The sequence below is a fragment of the Crinia signifera genome, chromosome 4 (assembly GCF_055691185.1).
Source record: "Crinia signifera chromosome 4, ASM5569118v1, whole genome shotgun sequence".
NCBI classification, from domain to species: Eukaryota; Metazoa; Chordata; class Amphibia; order Anura; family Myobatrachidae; genus Crinia; species Crinia signifera.
Genome location: NC_139220.1, coordinates 297,328,423 through 297,350,672, shown reverse-complemented (window position 1 = coordinate 297,350,672; position 22,250 = coordinate 297,328,423). Strand labels below are relative to the sequence as shown.

The following is a 22,250-nucleotide window of genomic DNA, read 5'->3' as shown; positions in this document are numbered from 1 at the left end:
TAATCAAATAGTTTTTTCAATTTTCCGAAAGTTCCAGGACACCCATGAAGCCCTGCTCCCAGATTTTGATTGGCCTATGGTCTAGTCAGTCAAATAAAAATGGTTAAAACCGTTGATGGTCATCAATGACATATAGTATGTTAGCATCAATGGCAATCACAATGATGGCCAACAGTAATAAATAGTTTCTAGAATGATAGTTCTCAAATAAAAAAATCTATGTACAAACACAACCCTTACAGTTTTGTTCTCTATATAGATCTATTATTCAACACATTATTCAGTCTCCAGGGAGACTGTCAAAAATTGCCTATGCTGACTATATTTCAAGTCATCATGGCGGGGTATTGGGAAAAGTTTTCAAAAAGCAATAATCACGCCTCAGATTAACCTCATTGGCTATGATACTGCCACTGCGCAAAGCTAACTGGACTCTAGTAAAGCAAGGATCACCTTACACAAAATGCTGGCTAAGGCTGTGGAGACATATCGTCATTAGTTCCTGAGGAGCAGAGGATTCTGGGAGTGGATTTGTATTTTCTTTCATGGCAATTACCACCTCAGGCCATTAATAAAGTGATTGAGACAAAGAAGCCCAGCAGGAGCATTTTATCCGAATTCAGAGATAGACACACAATGGCACTGAACTAAACTTGGCCACTGAGAGGGAGGAGCTGGGAGGACACGTGTACAACTTTTTTTTATAGTTTGAACAAATAAAAACTTTTGTGCATTTCTAGAAGCCATCAAAACGAATACATTTAAAAAAATATACAGTATATTGAATTCATGCATGAAAGATTAATTCATCTACAATGCAAGTAGAAGAGCAGGAGACCACATCCCAAAAATAGAAAAAAAGTGGCCATAGGGGACCACCCTTGTTGCCCGTTTCCAGATGTACCGATCTTAGGAATGAGCCATATTAGTGTTTGTAAAACCAGGAGAATATCTGGTCCCCATTGCAGTCCCAAAAACATTAAATAAAAAGTGTTGTCAAACAAAAATCAATGTCATTAAATGAAATCTATAGATTGAAGAATAAACTTTTGCAGATCCCTCAACATTCCCATGTCCATACATCTAAAAAAAATTCTTTCCTCCTTTAAATATCTTTAAACAGGAGTATCCCCATAAACAGCAGAATTCATACAATAAAGCTGTGTGAAATCAGACAAAAAAATGCTGATTTTGTTTTTTAGCACAATGGAGCGGAATTCCTATATCTGTGAAAAAAATATATTTGCTATTTTTTACCTGTTCTTTTTTCTTCAGGCATTCCAATTAATGTCTAATTGTTTACAGCAACAATTAGCAAACACATGGGATCTGGAATAAGTTCCTGGATCTATGTATTGTTACAATTTCCGCCACAAAACAACAACGATTATTGGGGATGTTTCTCATGCCTCTGGCCAGTCCAGGTGAAACATAATCCCTGATAATGCCAACTACTGGCATCAATTGAAATACCCCCGTGAATCGATTAGAAGTGATAATTTACCTACAATACTTACATAATGATAATAATAATAAAACAGTAGTAAATTTAACAAAGCACTATGAAACTAATCATAATCTAGGCAAAAACACAAGAATTAACTATGATTTATACTTTAACAATGAGAAAATGATCCTTATAATGAAGGTAAAAACCTTCTGTCTCCAGGTAGTAATTATAATTGGAATTCCACTTAGCATACCTTTAATAAATGGTGACCTTACTTTATTTCAGCACCACCATCGTCCATCACCTGTTTAACATTTGGTCATAGCCATAAGAAGTAGGAATGGCAAATCCGTGGTCCAGCATCACTTTTCTACATCAATACGGGATTGCCCTGTTTGTATTTTATACAGAAAGTAATCAGGAAAATATCAATCTTTCCAAACATTTATATCATTTTGACGCATGCACAGTTAATAAAAGGAAAAATAAAATTGGCCACATGGCACAGGATGCTGGGTAACTAGTGTTTTCACTACTTCTTCCACTATGATTTCTGGATTTTACCAATACATTGTGTCTCCAAAATCAATACCCCCCCCCCCATCATTGTATACTGCACATAAAAATACACTTTACATTTAATACATAACTCAGTTTATTTCTAGGTCACTAAGCTAAACAGTAGTAAAAACTCCATCCAAATAACTCCAGCAGTGTTTGCGTGATGCCAGAACAAACAGATATACAAAAAGTCTAAAAAATATTTTTTTTGCTCCATAGTTTATATATATTAGGGATGTCCATCCATGTGTCAAACTTATCAATGGTTTATGGTCAATGTAGAATAGTTTTGACATTGAAGAGATGGCACAGCATAATCAAATAGTTTTTTCAATTTTCCGAAAGTTCCAGGACACCCATGAAGCCCTGCTCCCAGATTTTGATTGGCCTATGGTCTAGTCAGTCAAATAAAAATGGTTAAAACCATTGATGGTCATCAATGACATATAGTATATTAGCATCAATGGCAATCACAATGATGGCCAACAGTAATAAATAGTTTCTAGAATGATAGTTCTCAAATAAAAAATCTATGTACAAATACAACCCTTACAGTTTTGTTCTCTATGTAGATCTATTATTCAACACATTATTCAGTCTCCAGGGAGACTGTCAAAAATTGCCTATGCTGACTATATTTCAAGTCATCATGGCGGGGTATTGGGAAAAGTTTTCAAAAAGCAATAATCACGCCTCAGATTAACCTCATTGGCTATGATACTGCCACTGCGCAAAGCTAACTGGACTCTAGTAAAGCAAGGATCACCTTACACAAAATGCTGGCTAAGGCTGTGGAGACATATCGTCATTAGTTCCTGAGGAGCAGAGGATTCTGGGAGTGGATTTGCATTTTCTTTTATGGCAATTACCACCTCAGGCCATTAATGAAGTGATTGAGACAAAGAAGCCCAGCAGGAACATTTTATCCGAATTCAGAGATAGACACACAATGGCACTGAACTAAACTTGGCCACTGAGAGGGAGGAGCTGGGAGGACACGTGTACAACTTTTTTTTATAGTTTGAACAAATAAAAACTTTTGTGCATTTCTAGAAGCCATCAAAACGAATACATTAAAAAATATACAGTATATTGAATTCATGCATGAAAGATTAATTAATCTACAATGCAAGTAGAAGAGCAGGAGACCACATCCCAAAAATAGAAAAAAAGTGGCCATAGGGGACCACCCTTGTTGCCCGTTTCCAGATGTACCGATCTTAGGAATGACCCATATTAGTGTTTGTAAAACCAGGAGAATATGTGGTCCCCATTGCAGTCCCAAAAACATTAAATAAAAAGTGTTGTCAAACAAAAATCAATGTCATTAAATGAAATCTATAGATTGAAGAATAAACTTTTGCAGATCCCTCAACATTCCCATGTCCATACATCTAAAAAAAATTCTTTCCTCCTTTAAATATCTTTAAACAGGAGTATCCCCATAAACAGCAGAATTCAAACAATAAAGCTGTGTGAAATCAGACAAAAAAATACTGATTTTGTTTTTTAGCACAATGGAGCGGAATTCCTATATCTGTGAAAAAAATATATTTGCTATTTTTTACCTGTTCTTTTTTTCTTCAGGCATTCCAATTAATATCTAATTGTTTACAGCAACAATTAGCAAACACATGGGATCTGGAATAAGTTCCTGGATCTATGTATTGTTACAATTTCCGCCACAAAACAACAACGATTATTGGGGATGTTTCTCATGCCTCTGGCCAGTCCAGGTGAAACATAATCCCTGATAATGCCAACTACTGGCATCAATTGAAATACCCCCGTGAATCGATTAGAAGTGATAATTTACCTACAATACTTACATAATGATAATAATAATAAAACAGTAGTAAATTTAACAAAGCACTATGAAACTAATCATAATCTAGGCAAAAACATAAGAATTAACTATGATTTATACTTTAACAATGAGAAAATGATCCTTATAATGAAGGTAAAAACCTTCTGTCTCCAGGTAGTAATTATAATTGGAATTCCACTTAGCATACCTTTAATAAATGGTGACCTTACTTTATTTCAGCACCACCATCGTCCATCACCTGTTTAACATTTGGTCATAGCCATAAGAAGTAGGAATGGCAAATCCATGGTCCAGCATTACTCTTCTACATCAATACGGGATTGCCCTGTTTGTATTTTATACAGAAAGTAATCAGGAAAATATCAATTTTTCCAAACATTTATATCATTTTGACGCATGCACAGTTAATAAAAGGAAAAATAAAATTGGCCACATGGCACAGGATGCTGGGTAACTAGTGTTTTCACTACTTCTTCCACTATGATTTCTGGATTTTACCAATACATTGTGTCTCCAAAATCAATACCCCCCCCCCCCCATCATTGTATACTGCACATAAAAATACACTTTACATTTAATACATAACTTAGTTTATTTCTAGGTCACAAAGCTAAACAGTAGTAAAAACTCCATCCAAATAACTCCAGCAGTGTTTGCGTGATGCCAGAACAAACAGATATACAAAAAGTCTAAAAAATAATTTTTTTGCTCCATAGTTTATATATATTAGGGATGTCCATCGATGTGTCAAACTTATCAATGGTGTATGGTCAATGGAGAATAGTTTTGACATTGAAGAGATGGCACAGCATAATCAAATAGTTTTTTCAATTTTCCGAAAGTTCCAGGACACCCATGAAGCCCTGCTCCCAGATTTTGATTGGCCTATGGTCTAGTCAGTCAAATAAAAATGGTTAAAACCGTTGATGGTCATCAATGACATATAGTATGTTAGCATCAATGGCAATCACAATGATGGCCAACAGTAATAAATAGTTTCTAGAATGATAGTTCTCAAATAAAAAATCTATGTACAAACACAACCCTTACAGTTTTGTTCTCTATATAGATCTATTATTCAACACATTATTCAGTCTCCAGGGAGACTGTCAAAAATTGCCTATGCTGACTATATTTCAAGTCATCATGGCGGGGTATTGGGAAAAGTTTTCAAAAAGCAATAATCACGCCTCAGATTAACCTCATTGGCTATGATACTGCCACTGCGCAAAGCTAACTGGACTCTAGTAAAGCAAGGATCACCTTACACAAAATGCTGGCTAAGGCTGTGGAGACATATCGTCATTAGTTCCTGAGGAGCAGAGGATTCTGGGAGTGGATTTGCATTTTCTTTCATGGCAATTACCACCTCAGGCCATTAATAAAGTGATTGAGACAAAGAAGCCCAGCAGGAGCATTTTATCCGAATTCAGAGATAGACACACAATGGCACTGAACTAAACTTGGCCACTGAGAGGGAGGAGCTGGGAGGACACGTGTACAACTTTTTTTTATAGTTTGAACAAATAAAAACTTTTGTGCATTTCTAGAAGCCATCAAAACGAATACATTTAAAAAAATATACAGTATATTGAATTCATGCATGAAAGATTAATTCATCTACAATGCAAGTAGAAGAGCAGGAGACCACATCCCAAAAATAGAAAAAAAGTGGCCATAGGGGACCACCCTTGTTGCCCGTTTCCAGATGTACCGATCTTAGGAATGACCCATATTAGTGTTTGTAAAACCAGGAGAATATCTGGTCCCCATTGCAGTCCCAAAAACATTAAATAAAAAGTGTTGTCAAACAAAAATCAATGTCATTAAATGAAATCTATAGATTGAAGAATAAACTTTTGCAGATCCCTCAACATTCCCATGTCCATACATCTAAAAAAAATTCTTTCCTCCTTTAAATATCTTTAAACAGGAGTATCCCCATAAACAGCAGAATTCATACAATAAAGCTGTGTGAAATCAGACAAAAAAATACTGATTTTGTTTTTTAGCACAATGGAGCGGAATTCCTATATCTGTGAAAAAAATATATTTGCTATTTTTTACCTGTTCTTTTTTCTTCAGGCATTCCAATTAATATCTAATTGTTTACAGCAACAATTAGCAAACACATGGGATCTGGAATAAGTTCCTGGATCTATGTATTGTTACAATTTCCGCCACAAAACAACAACGATTATTGGGGATGTTTCTCATGCCTCTGGCCAGTCCAGGTGAAACATAATCCCTGATAATGCCAACTACTGGCATCAATTGAAATACCCCCGTGAATCGATTAGAAGTGATAATTTACCTACAATACTTACATAATGATAATAATAATAAAACAGTAGTAAATTTAACAAAGCACTATGAAACTAATCATAATCTAGGCAAAAACACAAGAATTAACTATGATTTATACTTTAACAATGAGAAAATGATCCTTATAATGAAGGTAAAAACCTTCTGTCTCCAGGTAGTAATTATAATTGGAATTCCACTTAGCATACCTTTAATAAATGGTGACCTTACTTTATTTCAGCACCACCATCGTCCATCACCTGTTTAACATTTGGTCATAGCCATAAGAAGTAGGAATGGCAAATCCGTGGTCCAGCATCACTTTTCTACATCAATACGGGATTGCCCTGTTTGTATTTTATACAGAAAGTAATCAGGAAAATATCAATCTTTCCAAACATTTATATCATTTTGACGCATGCACAGTTAATAAAAGGAAAAATAAAATTGGCCACATGGCACAGGATGCTGGGTAACTAGTGTTTTCACTACTTCTTCCACTATGATTTCTGGATTTTACCAATACATTGTGTCTCCAAAATCAATACCCCCCCCCATCATTGTATACTGCACATAAAAATACACTTTACATTTAATACATAACTCAGTTTATTTCTAGGTCACTAAGCTAAACAGTAGTAAAAACTCCATCCAAATAACTCCAGCAGTGTTTGCGTGATGCCAGAACAAACAGATATACAAAAAGTCTAAAAAATATTTTTTTTGCTCCATAGTTTATATATATTAGGGATGTCCATCCATGTGTCAAACTTATCAATGGTTTATGGTCAATGTAGAATAGTTTTGACATTGAAGAGATGGCACAGCATAATCAAATAGTTTTTTCAATTTTCCGAAAGTTCCAGGACACCCATGAAGCCCTGCTCCCAGATTTTGATTGGCCTATGGTCTAGTCAGTCAAATAAAAATGGTTAAAACCATTGATGGTCATCAATGACATATAGTATATTAGCATCAATGGCAATCACAATGATGGCCAACAGTAATAAATAGTTTCTAGAATGATAGTTCTCAAATAAAAAATCTATGTACAAATACAACCCTTACAGTTTTGTTCTCTATGTAGATCTATTATTCAACGCATTATTCAGTCTCCAGGGAGACTGTCAAAAATTGCCTATGCTGACTATATTTCAAGTCATCATGGCGGGGTATTGGGAAAAGTTTTCAAAAAGCAATAATCACGCCTCAGATTAACCTCATTGGCTATGATACTGCCACTGCGCAAAGCTAACTGGACTCTAGTAAAGCAAGGATCACCTTACACAAAATGCTGGCTAAGGCTGTGGAGACATATCGTCATTAGTTCCTGAGGAGCAGAGGATTCTGGGAGTGGATTTGCATTTTCTTTTATGGCAATTACCACCTCAGGCCATTAATGAAGTGATTGAGACAAAGAAGCCCAGCAGGAACATTTTATCCGAATTCAGAGATAGACACACAATGGCACTGAACTAAACTTGGCCACTGAGAGGGAGGAGCTGGGAGGACACGTGTACAACTTTTTTTTATAGTTTGAACAAATAAAAACTTTTGTGCATTTCTAGAAGCCATCAAAACGAATACATTAAAAAATATACAGTATATTGAATTCATGCATGAAAGATTAATTAATCTACAATGCAAGTAGAAGAGCAGGAGACCACATCCCAAAAATAGAAAAAAAGTGGCCATAGGGGACCACCCTTGTTGCCCGTTTCCAGATGTACCGATCTTAGGAATGACCCATATTAGTGTTTGTAAAACCAGGAGAATATCTGGTCCCCATTGCAGTCCCAAAAACATTAAATAAAAAGTGTTGTCAAACAAAAATCAATGTCATTAAATGAAATCTATAGATTGAAGAATAAACTTTTGCAGATCCCTCAACATTCCCATGTCCATACATCTAAAAAAAATTCTTTCCTCCTTTAAATATCTTTAAACAGGAGTATCCCCATAAACAGCAGAATTCAAACAATAAAGCTGTGTGAAATCAGACAAAAAAATACTGATTTTGTTTTTTAGCACAATGGAGCGGAATTCCTATATCTGTGAAAAAAATATATTTGCTATTTTTTACCTGTTCTTTTTTTCTTCAGGCATTCCAATTAATATCTAATTGTTTACAGCAACAATTAGCAAACACATGGGATCTGGAATAAGTTCCTGGATCTATGTATTGTTACAATTTCCGCCACAAAACAACAACGATTATTGGGGATGTTTCTCATGCCTCTGGCCAGTCCAGGTGAAACATAATCCCTGATAATGCCAACTACTGGCATCAATTGAAATACCCCCGTGAATCGATTAGAAGTGATAATTTACCTACAATACTTACATAATGATAATAATAATAAAACAGTAGTAAATTTAACAAAGCACTATGAAACTAATCATAATCTAGGCAAAAACATAAGAATTAACTATGATTTATACTTTAACAATGAGAAAATGATCCTTATAATGAAGGTAAAAACCTTCTGTCTCCAGGTAGTAATTATAATTGGAATTCCACTTAGCATACCTTTAATAAATGGTGACCTTACTTTATTTCAGCACCACCATCGTCCATCACCTGTTTAACATTTGGTCATAGCCATAAGAAGTAGGAATGGCAAATCCATGGTCCAGCATTACTCTTCTACATCAATACGGGATTGCCCTGTTTGTATTTTATACAGAAAGTAATCAGGAAAATATCAATTTTTCCAAACATTTATATCATTTTGACGCATGCACAGTTAATAAAAGGAAAAATAAAATTGGCCACATGGCACAGGATGCTGGGTAACTAGTGTTTTCACTACTTCTTCCACTATGATTTCTGGATTTTACCAATACATTGTGTCTCCAAAATCAATACCCCCCCCCCCCCCATCATTGTATACTGCACATAAAAATACACTTTACATTTAATACATAACTTAGTTTATTTCTAGGTCACAAAGCTAAACAGTAGTAAAAACTCCATCCAAATAACTCCAGCAGTGTTTGCGTGATGCCAGAACAAACAGATATACAAAAAGTCTAAAAAATAATTTTTTTGCTCCATAGTTTATATATATTAGGGATGTCCATCGATGTGTCAAACTTATCAATGGTGTATGGTCAATGGAGAATAGTTTTGACATTGAAGAGATGGCACAGCATAATCAAATAGTTTTTTCAATTTTCCGAAAGTTCCAGGACACCCATGAAGCCCTGCTCCCAGATTTTGATTGGCCTATGGTCTAGTCAGTCAAATAAAAATGGTTAAAACCGTTGATGGTCATCAATGACATATAGTATGTTAGCATCAATGGCAATCACAATGATGGCCAACAGTAATAAATAGTTTCTAGAATGATAGTTCTCAAATAAAAAATCTATGTACAAACACAACCCTTACAGTTTTGTTCTCTATATAGATCTATTATTCAACACATTATTCAGTCTCCAGGGAGACTGTCAAAAATTGCCTATGCTGACTATATTTCAAGTCATCATGGCGGGGTATTGGGAAAAGTTTTCAAAAAGCAATAATCACGCCTCAGATTAACCTCATTGGCTATGATACTGCCACTGCGCAAAGCTAACTGGACTCTAGTAAAGCAAGGATCACCTTACACAAAATGCTGGCTAAGGCTGTGGAGACATATCGTCATTAGTTCCTGAGGAGCAGAGGATTCTGGGAGTGGATTTGCATTTTCTTTCATGGCAATTACCACCTCAGGCCATTAATAAAGTGATTGAGACAAAGAAGCCCAGCAGGAGCATTTTATCCGAATTCAGAGATAGACACACAATGGCACTGAACTAAACTTGGCCACTGAGAGGGAGGAGCTGGGAGGACACGTGTACAACTTTTTTTTATAGTTTGAACAAATAAAAACTTTTGTGCATTTCTAGAAGCCATCAAAACGAATACATTTAAAAAAATATACAGTATATTGAATTCATGCATGAAAGATTAATTCATCTACAATGCAAGTAGAAGAGCAGGAGACCACATCCCAAAAATAGAAAAAAAGTGGCCATAGGGGACCACCCTTGTTGCCCGTTTCCAGATGTACCGATCTTAGGAATGACCCATATTAGTGTTTGTAAAACCAGGAGAATATCTGGTCCCCATTGCAGTCCCAAAAACATTAAATAAAAAGTGTTGTCAAACAAAAATCAATGTCATTAAATGAAATCTATAGATTGAAGAATAAACTTTTGCAGATCCCTCAACATTCCCATGTCCATACATCTAAAAAAAATTCTTTCCTCCTTTAAATATCTTTAAACAGGAGTATCCCCATAAACAGCAGAATTCATACAATAAAGCTGTGTGAAATCAGACAAAAAAATACTGATTTTGTTTTTTAGCACAATGGAGCGGAATTCCTATATCTGTGAAAAAAATATATTTGCTATTTTTTACCTGTTCTTTTTTCTTCAGGCATTCCAATTAATATCTAATTGTTTACAGCAACAATTAGCAAACACATGGGATCTGGAATAAGTTCCTGGATCTATGTATTGTTACAATTTCCGCCACAAAACAACAACGATTATTGGGGATGTTTCTCATGCCTCTGGCCAGTCCAGGTGAAACATAATCCCTGATAATGCCAACTACTGGCATCAATTGAAATACCCCCGTGAATCGATTAGAAGTGATAATTTACCTACAATACTTACATAATGATAATAATAATAAAACAGTAGTAAATTTAACAAAGCACTATGAAACTAATCATAATCTAGGCAAAAACACAAGAATTAACTATGATTTATACTTTAACAATGAGAAAATGATCCTTATAATGAAGGTAAAAACCTTCTGTCTCCAGGTAGTAATTATAATTGGAATTCCACTTAGCATACCTTTAATAAATGGTGACCTTACTTTATTTCAGCACCACCATCGTCCATCACCTGTTTAACATTTGGTCATAGCCATAAGAAGTAGGAATGGCAAATCCGTGGTCCAGCATCACTTTTCTACATCAATACGGGATTGCCCTGTTTGTATTTTATACAGAAAGTAATCAGGAAAATATCAATCTTTCCAAACATTTATATCATTTTGACGCATGCACAGTTAATAAAAGGAAAAATAAAATTGGCCACATGGCACAGGATGCTGGGTAACTAGTGTTTTCACTACTTCTTCCACTATGATTTCTGGATTTTACCAATACATTGTGTCTCCAAAATCAATACCCCCCCCCCATCATTGTATACTGCACATAAAAATACACTTTACATTTAATACATAACTCAGTTTATTTCTAGGTCACTAAGCTAAACAGTAGTAAAAACTCCATCCAAATAACTCCAGCAGTGTTTGCGTGATGCCAGAACAAACAGATATACAAAAAGTCTAAAAAATATTTTTTTTGCTCCATAGTTTATATATATTAGGGATGTCCATCCATGTGTCAAACTTATCAATGGTTTATGGTCAATGTAGAATAGTTTTGACATTGAAGAGATGGCACAGCATAATCAAATAGTTTTTTCAATTTTCCGAAAGTTCCAGGACACCCATGAAGCCCTGCTCCCAGATTTTGATTGGCCTATGGTCTAGTCAGTCAAATAAAAATGGTTAAAACCATTGATGGTCATCAATGACATATAGTATATTAGCATCAATGGCAATCACAATGATGGCCAACAGTAATAAATAGTTTCTAGAATGATAGTTCTCAAATAAAAAATCTATGTACAAATACAACCCTTACAGTTTTGTTCTCTATGTAGATCTATTATTCAACGCATTATTCAGTCTCCAGGGAGACTGTCAAAAATTGCCTATGCTGACTATATTTCAAGTCATCATGGCGGGGTATTGGGAAAAGTTTTCAAAAAGCAATAATCACGCCTCAGATTAACCTCATTGGCTATGATACTGCCACTGCGCAAAGCTAACTGGACTCTAGTAAAGCAAGGATCACCTTACACAAAATGCTGGCTAAGGCTGTGGAGACATATCGTCATTAGTTCCTGAGGAGCAGAGGATTCTGGGAGTGGATTTGCATTTTCTTTTATGGCAATTACCACCTCAGGCCATTAATGAAGTGATTGAGACAAAGAAGCCCAGCAGGAACATTTTATCCGAATTCAGAGATAGACACACAATGGCACTGAACTAAACTTGGCCACTGAGAGGGAGGAGCTGGGAGGACACGTGTACAACTTTTTTTTATAGTTTGAACAAATAAAAACTTTTGTGCATTTCTAGAAGCCATCAAAACGAATACATTAAAAAATATACAGTATATTGAATTCATGCATGAAAGATTAATTAATCTACAATGCAAGTAGAAGAGCAGGAGACCACATCCCAAAAATAGAAAAAAAGTGGCCATAGGGGACCACCCTTGTTGCCCGTTTCCAGATGTACCGATCTTAGGAATGACCCATATTAGTGTTTGTAAAACCAGGAGAATATCTGGTCCCCATTGCAGTCCCAAAAACATTAAATAAAAAGTGTTGTCAAACAAAAATCAATGTCATTAAATGAAATCTATAGATTGAAGAATAAACTTTTGCAGATCCCTCAACATTCCCATGTCCATACATCTAAAAAAAATTCTTTCCTCCTTTAAATATCTTTAAACAGGAGTATCCCCATAAACAGCAGAATTCAAACAATAAAGCTGTGTGAAATCAGACAAAAAAATACTGATTTTGTTTTTTAGCACAATGGAGCGGAATTCCTATATCTGTGAAAAAAATATATTTGCTATTTTTTACCTGTTCTTTTTTCTTCAGGCATTCCAATTAATATCTAATTGTTTACAGCAACAATTAGCAAACACATGGGATCTGGAATAAGTTCCTGGATCTATGTATTGTTACAATTTCCGCCACAAAACAACAACGATTATTGGGGATGTTTCTCATGCCTCTGGCCAGTCCAGGTGAAACATAATCCCTGATAATGCCAACTACTGGCATCAATTGAAATACCCCCGTGAATCGATTAGAAGTGATAATTTACCTACAATACTTACATAATGATAATAATAATAAAACAGTAGTAAATTTAACAAAGCACTATGAAACTAATCATAATCTAGGCAAAAACACAAGAATTAACTATGATTTATACTTTAACAATGAGAAAATGATCCTTATAATGAAGGTAAAAACCTTCTGTCTCCAGGTAGTAATTATAATTGGAATTCCACTTAGCATACCTTTAATAAATGGTGACCTTACTTTATTTCAGCACCACCATCGTCCATCACCTGTTTAACATTTGGTCATAGCCATAAGAAGTAGGAATGGCAAATCCATGGTCCAGCATTACTCTTCTACATCAATACGGGATTGCCCTGTTTGTATTTTATACAGAAAGTAATCAGGAAAATATCAATTTTTCCAAACATTTATATCATTTTGACGCATGCACAGTTAATAAAAGGAAAAATAAAATTGGCCACATGGCACAGGATGCTGGGTAACTAGTGTTTTCACTACTTCTTCCACTATGATTTCTGGATTTTACCAATACATTGTGTCTCCAAAATCAATACCCCCCCCCCCCCCATCATTGTATACTGCACATAAAAATACACTTTACATTTAATACATAACTTAGTTTATTTCTAGGTCACAAAGCTAAACAGTAGTAAAAACTCCATCCAAATAACTCCAGCAGTGTTTGCGTGATGCCAGAACAAACAGATATACAAAAAGTCTAAAAAATAATTTTTTTGCTCCATAGTTTATATATATTAGGGATGTCCATCGATGTGTCAAACTTATCAATGGTGTATGGTCAATGCAGAATAGTTTTGACATTGAAGAGATGGCACAGCATAATCAAATAGTTTTTTCAATTTTCCGAAAGTTCCAGGACACCCATGAAGCCCTGCTCCCAGATTTTGATTGGCCTATGGTCTAGTCAGTCAAATAAAAATGGTTAAAACCGTTGATGGTCATCAATGACATATAGTATGTTAGCATCAATGGCAATCACAATGATGGCCAACAGTAATAAATAGTTTCTAGAATGATAGTTCTCAAATAAAAAATCTATGTACAAACACAACCCTTACAGTTTTGTTCTCTATATAGATCTATTATTCAACACATTATTCAGTCTCCAGGGAGACTGTCAAAAATTGCCTATGCTGACTATATTTCAAGTCATCATGGCGGGGTATTGGGAAAAGTTTTCAAAAAGCAATAATCACGCCTCAGATTAACCTCATTGGCTATGATACTGCCACTGCGCAAAGCTAACTGGACTCTAGTAAAGCAAGGATCACCTTACACAAAATGCTGGCTAAGGCTGTGGAGACATATCGTCATTAGTTCCTGAGGAGCAGAGGATTCTGGGAGTGGATTTGCATTTTCTTTCATGGCAATTACCACCTCAGGCCATTAATAAAGTGATTGAGACAAAGAAGCCCAGCAGGAGCATTTTATCCGAATTCAGAGATAGACACACAATGGCACTGAACTAAACTTGGCCACTGAGAGGGAGGAGCTGGGAGGACACGTGTACAACTTTTTTTTATAGTTTGAACAAATAAAAACTTTTGTGCATTTCTAGAAGCCATCAAAACGAATACATTTAAAAAAATATACAGTATATTGAATTCATGCATGAAAGATTAATTCATCTACAATGCAAGTAGAAGAGCAGGAGACCACATCCCAAAAATAGAAAAAAAGTGGCCATAGGGGACCACCCTTGTTGCCCGTTTCCAGATGTACCGATCTTAGGAATGACCCATATTAGTGTTTGTAAAACCAGGAGAATATCTGGTCCCCATTGCAGTCCCAAAAACATTAAATAAAAAGTGTTGTCAAACAAAAATCAATGTCATTAAATGAAATCTATAGATTGAAGAATAAACTTTTGCAGATCCCTCAACATTCCCATGTCCATACATCTAAAAAAAATTCTTTCCTCCTTTAAATATCTTTAAACAGGAGTATCCCCATAAACAGCAGAATTCATACAATAAAGCTGTGTGAAATCAGACAAAAAAATACTGATTTTGTTTTTTAGCACAATGGAGCGGAATTCCTATATCTGTGAAAAAAATATATTTGCTATTTTTTACCTGTTCTTTTTTCTTCAGGCATTCCAATTAATATCTAATTGTTTACAGCAACAATTAGCAAACACATGGGATCTGGAATAAGTTCCTGGATCTATGTATTGTTACAATTTCCGCCACAAAACAACAACGATTATTGGGGATGTTTCTCATGCCTCTGGCCAGTCCAGGTGAAACATAATCCCTGATAATGCCAACTACTGGCATCAATTGAAATACCCCCGTGAATCGATTAGAAGTGATAATTTACCTACAATACTTACATAATGATAATAATAATAAAACAGTAGTAAATTTAACAAAGCACTATGAAACTAATCATAATCTAGGCAAAAACACAAGAATTAACTATGATTTATACTTTAACAATGAGAAAATGATCCTTATAATGAAGGTAAAAACCTTCTGTCTCCAGGTAGTAATTATAATTGGAATTCCACTTAGCATACCTTTAATAAATGGTGACCTTACTTTATTTCAGCACCACCATCGTCCATCACCTGTTTAACATTTGGTCATAGCCATAAGAAGTAGGAATGGCAAATCCGTGGTCCAGCATCACTTTTCTACATCAATACGGGATTGCCCTGTTTGTATTTTATACAGAAAGTAATCAGGAAAATATCAATCTTTCCAAACATTTATATCATTTTGACGCATGCACAGTTAATAAAAGGAAAAATAAAATTGGCCACATGGCACAGGATGCTGGGTAACTAGTGTTTTCACTACTTCTTCCACTATGATTTCTGGATTTTACCAATACATTGTGTCTCCAAAATCAATACCCCCCCCCCATCATTGTATACTGCACATAAAAATACACTTTACATTTAATACATAACTCAGTTTATTTCTAGGTCACTAAGCTAAACAGTAGTAAAAACTCCATCCAAATAACTCCAGCAGTGTTTGCGTGATGCCAGAACAAACAGATATACAAAAAGTCTAAAAAATATTTTTTTTGCTCCATAGTTTATATATATTAGGGATGTCCATCCATGTGTCAAACTTATCAATGGTTTATGGTCAATGTAGAATAGTTTTGACATTGAAGAGATGGCACAGCATAATCAAATAGTTTTTTCAATTTTCCGAAAGTTCCAGGACACCCATGAAGCCCTGCTCCCAGATTTTGATTGGCCTATGGTCTAGTCAGTCAAATAAAAATGGTTAAAACCATTGATGGTCATCAATGACATATAGTATATTAGCATCAATGGCAATCACAATGATGGCCAACAGTAATAAATAGTTTCTAGAATGATAGTTCTCAAATAAAAAATCTATGTACAAATACAACCCTTACAGTTTTGTTCTCTATGTAGATCTATTATTCAACGCATTATTCAGTCTCCAGGGAGACTGTCAAAAATTGCCTATGCTGACTATATTTCAAGTCATCATGGCGGGGTATTGGGAAAAGTTTTCAAAAAGCAATAATCACGCCTCAGATTAACCTCATTGGCTATGATACTGCCACTGCGCAAAGCTAACTGGACTCTAGTAAAGCAAGGATCACCTTACACAAAATGCTGGCTAAGGCTGTGGAGACATATCGTCATTAGTTCCTGAGGAGCAGAGGATTCTGGGAGTGGATTTGCATTTTCTTTTATGGCAATTACCACCTCAGGCCATTAATGAAGTGATTGAGACAAAGAAGCCCAGCAGGAACATTTTATCCGAATTCAGAGATAGACACACAATGGCACTGAACTAAACTTGGCCACTGAGAGGGAGGAGCTGGGAGGACACGTGTACAACTTTTTTTTATAGTTTGAACAAATAAAAACTTTTGTGCATTTCTAGAAGCCATCAAAACGAATACATTAAAAAATATACAGTATATTGAATTCATGCATGAAAGATTAATTAATCTACAATGCAAGTAGAAGAGCAGGAGACCACATCCCAAAAATAGAAAAAAAGTGGCCATAGGGGACCACCCTTGTTGCCCGTTTCCAGATGTACCGATCTTAGGAATGACCCATATTAGTGTTTGTAAAACCAGGAGAATATCTGGTCCCCATTGCAGTCCCAAAAACATTAAATAAAAAGTGTTGTCAAACAAAAATCAATGTCATTAAATGAAATCTATAGATTGAAGAATAAACTTTTGCAGATCCCTCAACATTCCCATGTCCATACATCTAAAAAAAATTCTTTCCTCCTTTAAATATCTTTAAACAGGAGTATCCCCATAAACAGCAGAATTCAAACAATAAAGCTGTGTGAAATCAGACAAAAAAATACTGATTTTGTTTTTTAGCACAATGGAGCGGAATTCCTATATCTGTGAAAAAAATATATTTGCTATTTTTTACCTGTTCTTTTTTCTTCAGGCATTCCAATTAATATCTAATTGTTTACAGCAACAATTAGCAAACACATGGGATCTGGAATAAGTTCCTGGATCTATGTATTGTTACAATTTCCGCCACAAAACAACAACGATTATTGGGGATGTTTCTCATGCCTCTGGCCAGTCCAGGTGAAACATAATCCCTGATAATGCCAACTACTGGCATCAATTGAAATACCCCCGTGAATCGATTAGAAGTGATAATTTACCTACAATACTTACATAATGATAATAATAATAAAACAGTAGTAAATTTAACAAAGCACTATGAAACTAATCATAATCTAGGCAAAAACACAAGAATTAACTATGATTTATACTTTAACAATGAGAAAATGATCCTTATAATGAAGGTAAAAACCTTCTGTCTCCAGGTAGTAATTATAATTGGAATTCCACTTAGCATACCTTTAATAAATGGTGACCTTACTTTATTTCAGCACCACCATCGTCCATCACCTGTTTAACATTTGGTCATAGCCATAAGAAGTAGGAATGGCAAATCCATGGTCCAGCATTACTCTTCTACATCAATACGGGATTGCCCTGTTTGTATTTTATACAGAAAGTAATCAGGAAAATATCAATTTTTCCAAACATTTATATCATTTTGACGCATGCACAGTTAATAAAAGGAAAAATAAAATTGGCCACATGGCACAGGATGCTGGGTAACTAGTGTTTTCACTACTTCTTCCACTATGATTTCTGGATTTTACCAATACATTGTGTCTCCAAAATCAATACCCCCCCCCCCCCCCATCATTGTATACTGCACATAAAAATACACTTTACATTTAATACATAACTTAGTTTATTTCTAGGTCACAAAGCTAAACAGTAGTAAAAACTCCATCCAAATAACTCCAGCAGTGTTTGCGTGATGCCAGAACAAACAGATATACAAAAAGTCTAAAAAATAATTTTTTTGCTCCATAGTTTATATATATTAGGGATGTCCATCGATGTGTCAAACTTATCAATGGTGTATGGTCAATGCAGAATAGTTTTGACATTGAAGAGATGGCACAGCATAATCAAATAGTTTTTTCAATTTTCCGAAAGTTCCAGGACACCCATGAAGCCCTGCTCCCAGATTTTGATTGGCCTATGGTCTAGTCAGTCAAATAAAAATGGTTAAAACCGTTGATGGTCATCAATGACATATAGTATGTTAGCATCAATGGCAATCACAATGATGGCCAACAGTAATAAATAGTTTCTAGAATGATAGTTCTCAAATAAAAAATCTATGTACAAACACAACCCTTACAGTTTTGTTCTCTATATAGATCTATTATTCAACACATTATTCAGTCTCCAGGGAGACTGTCAAAAATTGCCTATGCTGACTATATTTCAAGTCATCATGGCGGGGTATTGGGAAAAGTTTTCAAAAAGCAATAATCACGCCTCAGATTAACCTCATTGGCTATGATACTGCCACTGCGCAAAGCTAACTGGACTCTAGTAAAGCAAGGATCACCTTACACAAAATGCTGGCTAAGGCTGTGGAGACATATCGTCATTAGTTCCTGAGGAGCAGAGGATTCTGGGAGTGGATTTGCATTTTCTTTCATGGCAATTACCACCTCAGGCCATTAATAAAGTGATTGAGACAAAGAAGCCCAGCAGGAGCATTTTATCCGAATTCAGAGATAGACACACAATGGCACTGAACTAAACTTGGCCACTGAGAGGGAGGAGCTGGGAGGACACGTGTACAACTTTTTTTTATAGTTTGAACAAATAAAAACTTTTGTGCATTTCTAGAAGCCATCAAAACGAATACATTTAAAAAAATATACAGTATATTGAATTCATGCATGAAAGATTAATTCATCTACAATGCAAGTAGAAGAGCAGGAGACCACATCCCAAAAATAGAAAAAAGTGGCCATAGGGGACCACCCTTGTTGCCCGTTTCCAGATGTACCGATTTTTGGAATGACCCATATTAGTGTTTGTAAAACCAGGAGAATATCTGGTCCCCATTGCAGTCCCAAAAAACATTAAATAAAAAGTGTTGTCAAACAAAAATCAATGTCATTAAATGAAATCTATAGATTGAAGAATAAACTTTTGCAGATCCCTCAACATTCCCATGTCCATACATCTAAAAAAAATTATTTCCTCCTTTAAATATCTTTAAACAGGAGTATCCCCATAAACAGCAGAATTCATACAATAAAGCTGTGTGAAATCAGACAAAAAAACACTGATTTTGTTTTTTAGCACAATGGAGCGGAATTCCTATATCTGTGAAAAAAATATATTTGCTATTTTTTACCTGTTCTTTTTTCTTCAGGCATTCCAATTAATATCTAATTGTTTACAGCAACAATTAGCAAACACATGGGATCTGGAATAAGTTCCTGGATCTATGTATTGTTACAATTTCCGCCACAAAACAACAACGATTATTGGAGATGTTTCTCATGCCTCTGGCCAGTCCAGGTGAAACATAATCCCTGATAATGCCAACTACTGGCATCAATTGAAATACCCCCGTGAATCGATTAGAAGTGATAATTTACCTACAATACTTACATAATGATAATAATAATAATAATAATAATAAAACAGTAGTAAATTTAACAAAGCACTATGAAACTAATCATAATCTAGGCAAAAACACAAGAATTAACTATGATTTATACTTTAACAATGAGAAAATGATCCTTATAATGAAGGTAAAAACCTTCTGTCTCCAGGTAGTAATTATAATTGGAATTCCACTTAGCATACCTTTAATAAATGGTGACCTTACTTTATTTCAGCACCACTATCGTCCATCACCTGTTTAACATTTGGTCATAGCCATAAGAAGTAGGAATGGCAAATCTGTGGTCCAGCATCACTCTTCTACATCAATACGGGATTGCCCTGTTTGTATTTTATACAGAAAGTAATCAGGAAAATATCAATCTTTCCAAACATTTATATCATTTTGACGCATGCACAGTTAAAAAAAGGAAAAATAAAATTGGCCACATGGCACAGGATGCTGGGTAACTAGTGTTTTCACTACTTCTTCCACTATGATTTCTGGATTTTACCAATACATTGTGTCTCCAAAATCAATACCCCCCCCCCATCATTGTATACTGCACATAAAAATACACTTTACATTTAATACATAACTCAGTTTATTTCTAGGTCACTAAGCTAAACAGTAGTAAAAACTCCATCCAAATAACTCCAGCAGTGTTTGCGTGATGCCAGAACAAACAGATATACAAAAAGTCTAAAAAATATTTTTTTTGCTCCATAGTTTATATATATTAGGGATGTCCATCCATGTGTCAAACTTATCAATGGTTTATGGTCAATGTAGAATAGTTTTGACATTGAAGAGATGGCACAGCATAATCAAATAGTTTTTTCAATTTTCCGAAAGTTTCAGGACACCCATGAAGCCCTGCTCCCAGATTTTGATTGGCCTATGGTCTAGTCAGTCAAATAAAAATGGTTAAAACCATTGATGGTCATCAATGACATATAGTATATTAGCATCAATGGCAATCACAATGATGGCCAACAGTAATAAATAGTTTCTAGAATGATAGTTCTCAAATAAAAAATCTATGTACAAACACAACCCTTACAGTTTTGTTCTCTATGTAGATCTATTATTTAACACATTATTCAGTCTCCAAGGAGACTGTCAAAAATTGCCTATGCTGACTATATTTCAAGTCATCATGGCGGGGTATTGGGAAAAGTTTTCAAAAAGCAATAATCACGCCTCAGATTAACCTCATTGGCTATGATACTGCCACTGCGCAAAGCTAACTGGACTCTAGTAAAGCAAGGATCACCTTACACAAAATGCTGGCTAAGGCTGTGGAGACATATCGTCATTAGTTCCTGAGGACCAGAGGATTCTGGGAGTGGATTTGCATTTTCTTTTATGGCAATTACCACCTCAGGCCATTAATGAAGTGACTCAGACAAAGTAGCCCAGCAGGAGGATATTAGGCTGGGTTCAGAGATGGACACAATGGTACTGTGTAAATTGTTCACTGATGGTTGGTGCTAGGTACAAATTTTTACTTTTATAGTTTGAACAAATGAAAAACTTTTGTGCACTTTAATGGTCCTGAAAACGAATACATTTAAAATGCATGCATGAAAGGGTTAGTTAATCTAAAATGCTAGTAAAAGAGCAGGAGGCCCCATCTCAGAAATAATAAATAAAAAGTTTCCATAGGGGACCACTCTTGTTGCATGTTTCCTCCAGATGTTTAGGAATAACCCATATAAGTATTTGTAAAACCAGGAGAATATCTGGTCCCCATTGCAGTCCCAAGAGACGATAAATCATAAGTGTTGTCAAACAAAAACTAATGTCATAAAATAAAAGCCATAGATTGAAGAATAAACTTTTGCAGCTCTCTCAACATTCCCAGGTCCATAGATTGTTTTCATGTTTTACCACTATGGGGGGGAATTCCATTATCTGAGGGGGGAAAAAAATATTTTTGCAGTATTTTTTCCTGTTCTTTTCTTCAGCCAATCGAATTAATGCCCATTTTTCCAGCAACAATTAGTCATTTTTAGCCTCTGGCCAAGTAAAAAATAACCCCTGATAATGACAGTTATGGCATCAACTGATTTACCCCCAGTAATCAATTAGCAGTTGTAATTGACTGCAGATAATTACATTCTCCTGGATATACTGTACAG

At 35.3% G+C, this 22,250-nt stretch overlaps 10 non-coding genes across 10 annotated transcripts; all 10 read right to left on the bottom strand.

Annotated features, from left to right (window-relative positions):
* Window positions 1-284: 284 nt before the first annotated feature.
* Window positions 285-425, bottom strand: LOC146076538 (U4 spliceosomal RNA). The gene has a single exon (XR_014473938.1). It is a non-coding gene; the product is annotated as a U4 spliceosomal RNA (small nuclear RNA).
* Window positions 426-2,608: 2,183 nt separating this feature from the next.
* LOC146076537 (U4 spliceosomal RNA) lies at window positions 2,609-2,749 on the bottom strand. The gene has a single exon (XR_014473937.1). It is a non-coding gene; the product is annotated as a U4 spliceosomal RNA (small nuclear RNA).
* A 2,184-nt stretch (window positions 2,750-4,933) lies between these two features.
* Window positions 4,934-5,074, bottom strand: LOC146076536 (U4 spliceosomal RNA). The gene has a single exon (XR_014473936.1). It is a non-coding gene; the product is annotated as a U4 spliceosomal RNA (small nuclear RNA).
* A 2,181-nt stretch (window positions 5,075-7,255) lies between these two features.
* On the bottom strand, window positions 7,256-7,396 carry LOC146076535 (U4 spliceosomal RNA). The gene has a single exon (XR_014473935.1). It is a non-coding gene; the product is annotated as a U4 spliceosomal RNA (small nuclear RNA).
* A 2,185-nt stretch (window positions 7,397-9,581) lies between these two features.
* LOC146076534 (U4 spliceosomal RNA) lies at window positions 9,582-9,722 on the bottom strand. Its single transcript, XR_014473934.1, has one exon. It is a non-coding gene; the product is annotated as a U4 spliceosomal RNA (small nuclear RNA).
* A 2,182-nt stretch (window positions 9,723-11,904) lies between these two features.
* On the bottom strand, window positions 11,905-12,045 carry LOC146076533 (U4 spliceosomal RNA). Its single transcript, XR_014473933.1, has one exon. It is a non-coding gene; the product is annotated as a U4 spliceosomal RNA (small nuclear RNA).
* A 2,184-nt stretch (window positions 12,046-14,229) lies between these two features.
* Window positions 14,230-14,370, bottom strand: LOC146076532 (U4 spliceosomal RNA). The gene has a single exon (XR_014473932.1). It is a non-coding gene; the product is annotated as a U4 spliceosomal RNA (small nuclear RNA).
* Window positions 14,371-16,552: 2,182 nt separating this feature from the next.
* LOC146076530 (U4 spliceosomal RNA) lies at window positions 16,553-16,693 on the bottom strand. The gene has a single exon (XR_014473930.1). It is a non-coding gene; the product is annotated as a U4 spliceosomal RNA (small nuclear RNA).
* Window positions 16,694-18,878: 2,185 nt separating this feature from the next.
* On the bottom strand, window positions 18,879-19,019 carry LOC146076529 (U4 spliceosomal RNA). The gene has a single exon (XR_014473929.1). It is a non-coding gene; the product is annotated as a U4 spliceosomal RNA (small nuclear RNA).
* A 2,194-nt stretch (window positions 19,020-21,213) lies between these two features.
* On the bottom strand, window positions 21,214-21,354 carry LOC146076522 (U4 spliceosomal RNA). Its single transcript, XR_014473922.1, has one exon. It is a non-coding gene; the product is annotated as a U4 spliceosomal RNA (small nuclear RNA).
* Between the last annotated feature and the right edge of the window lie 896 nt (window positions 21,355-22,250).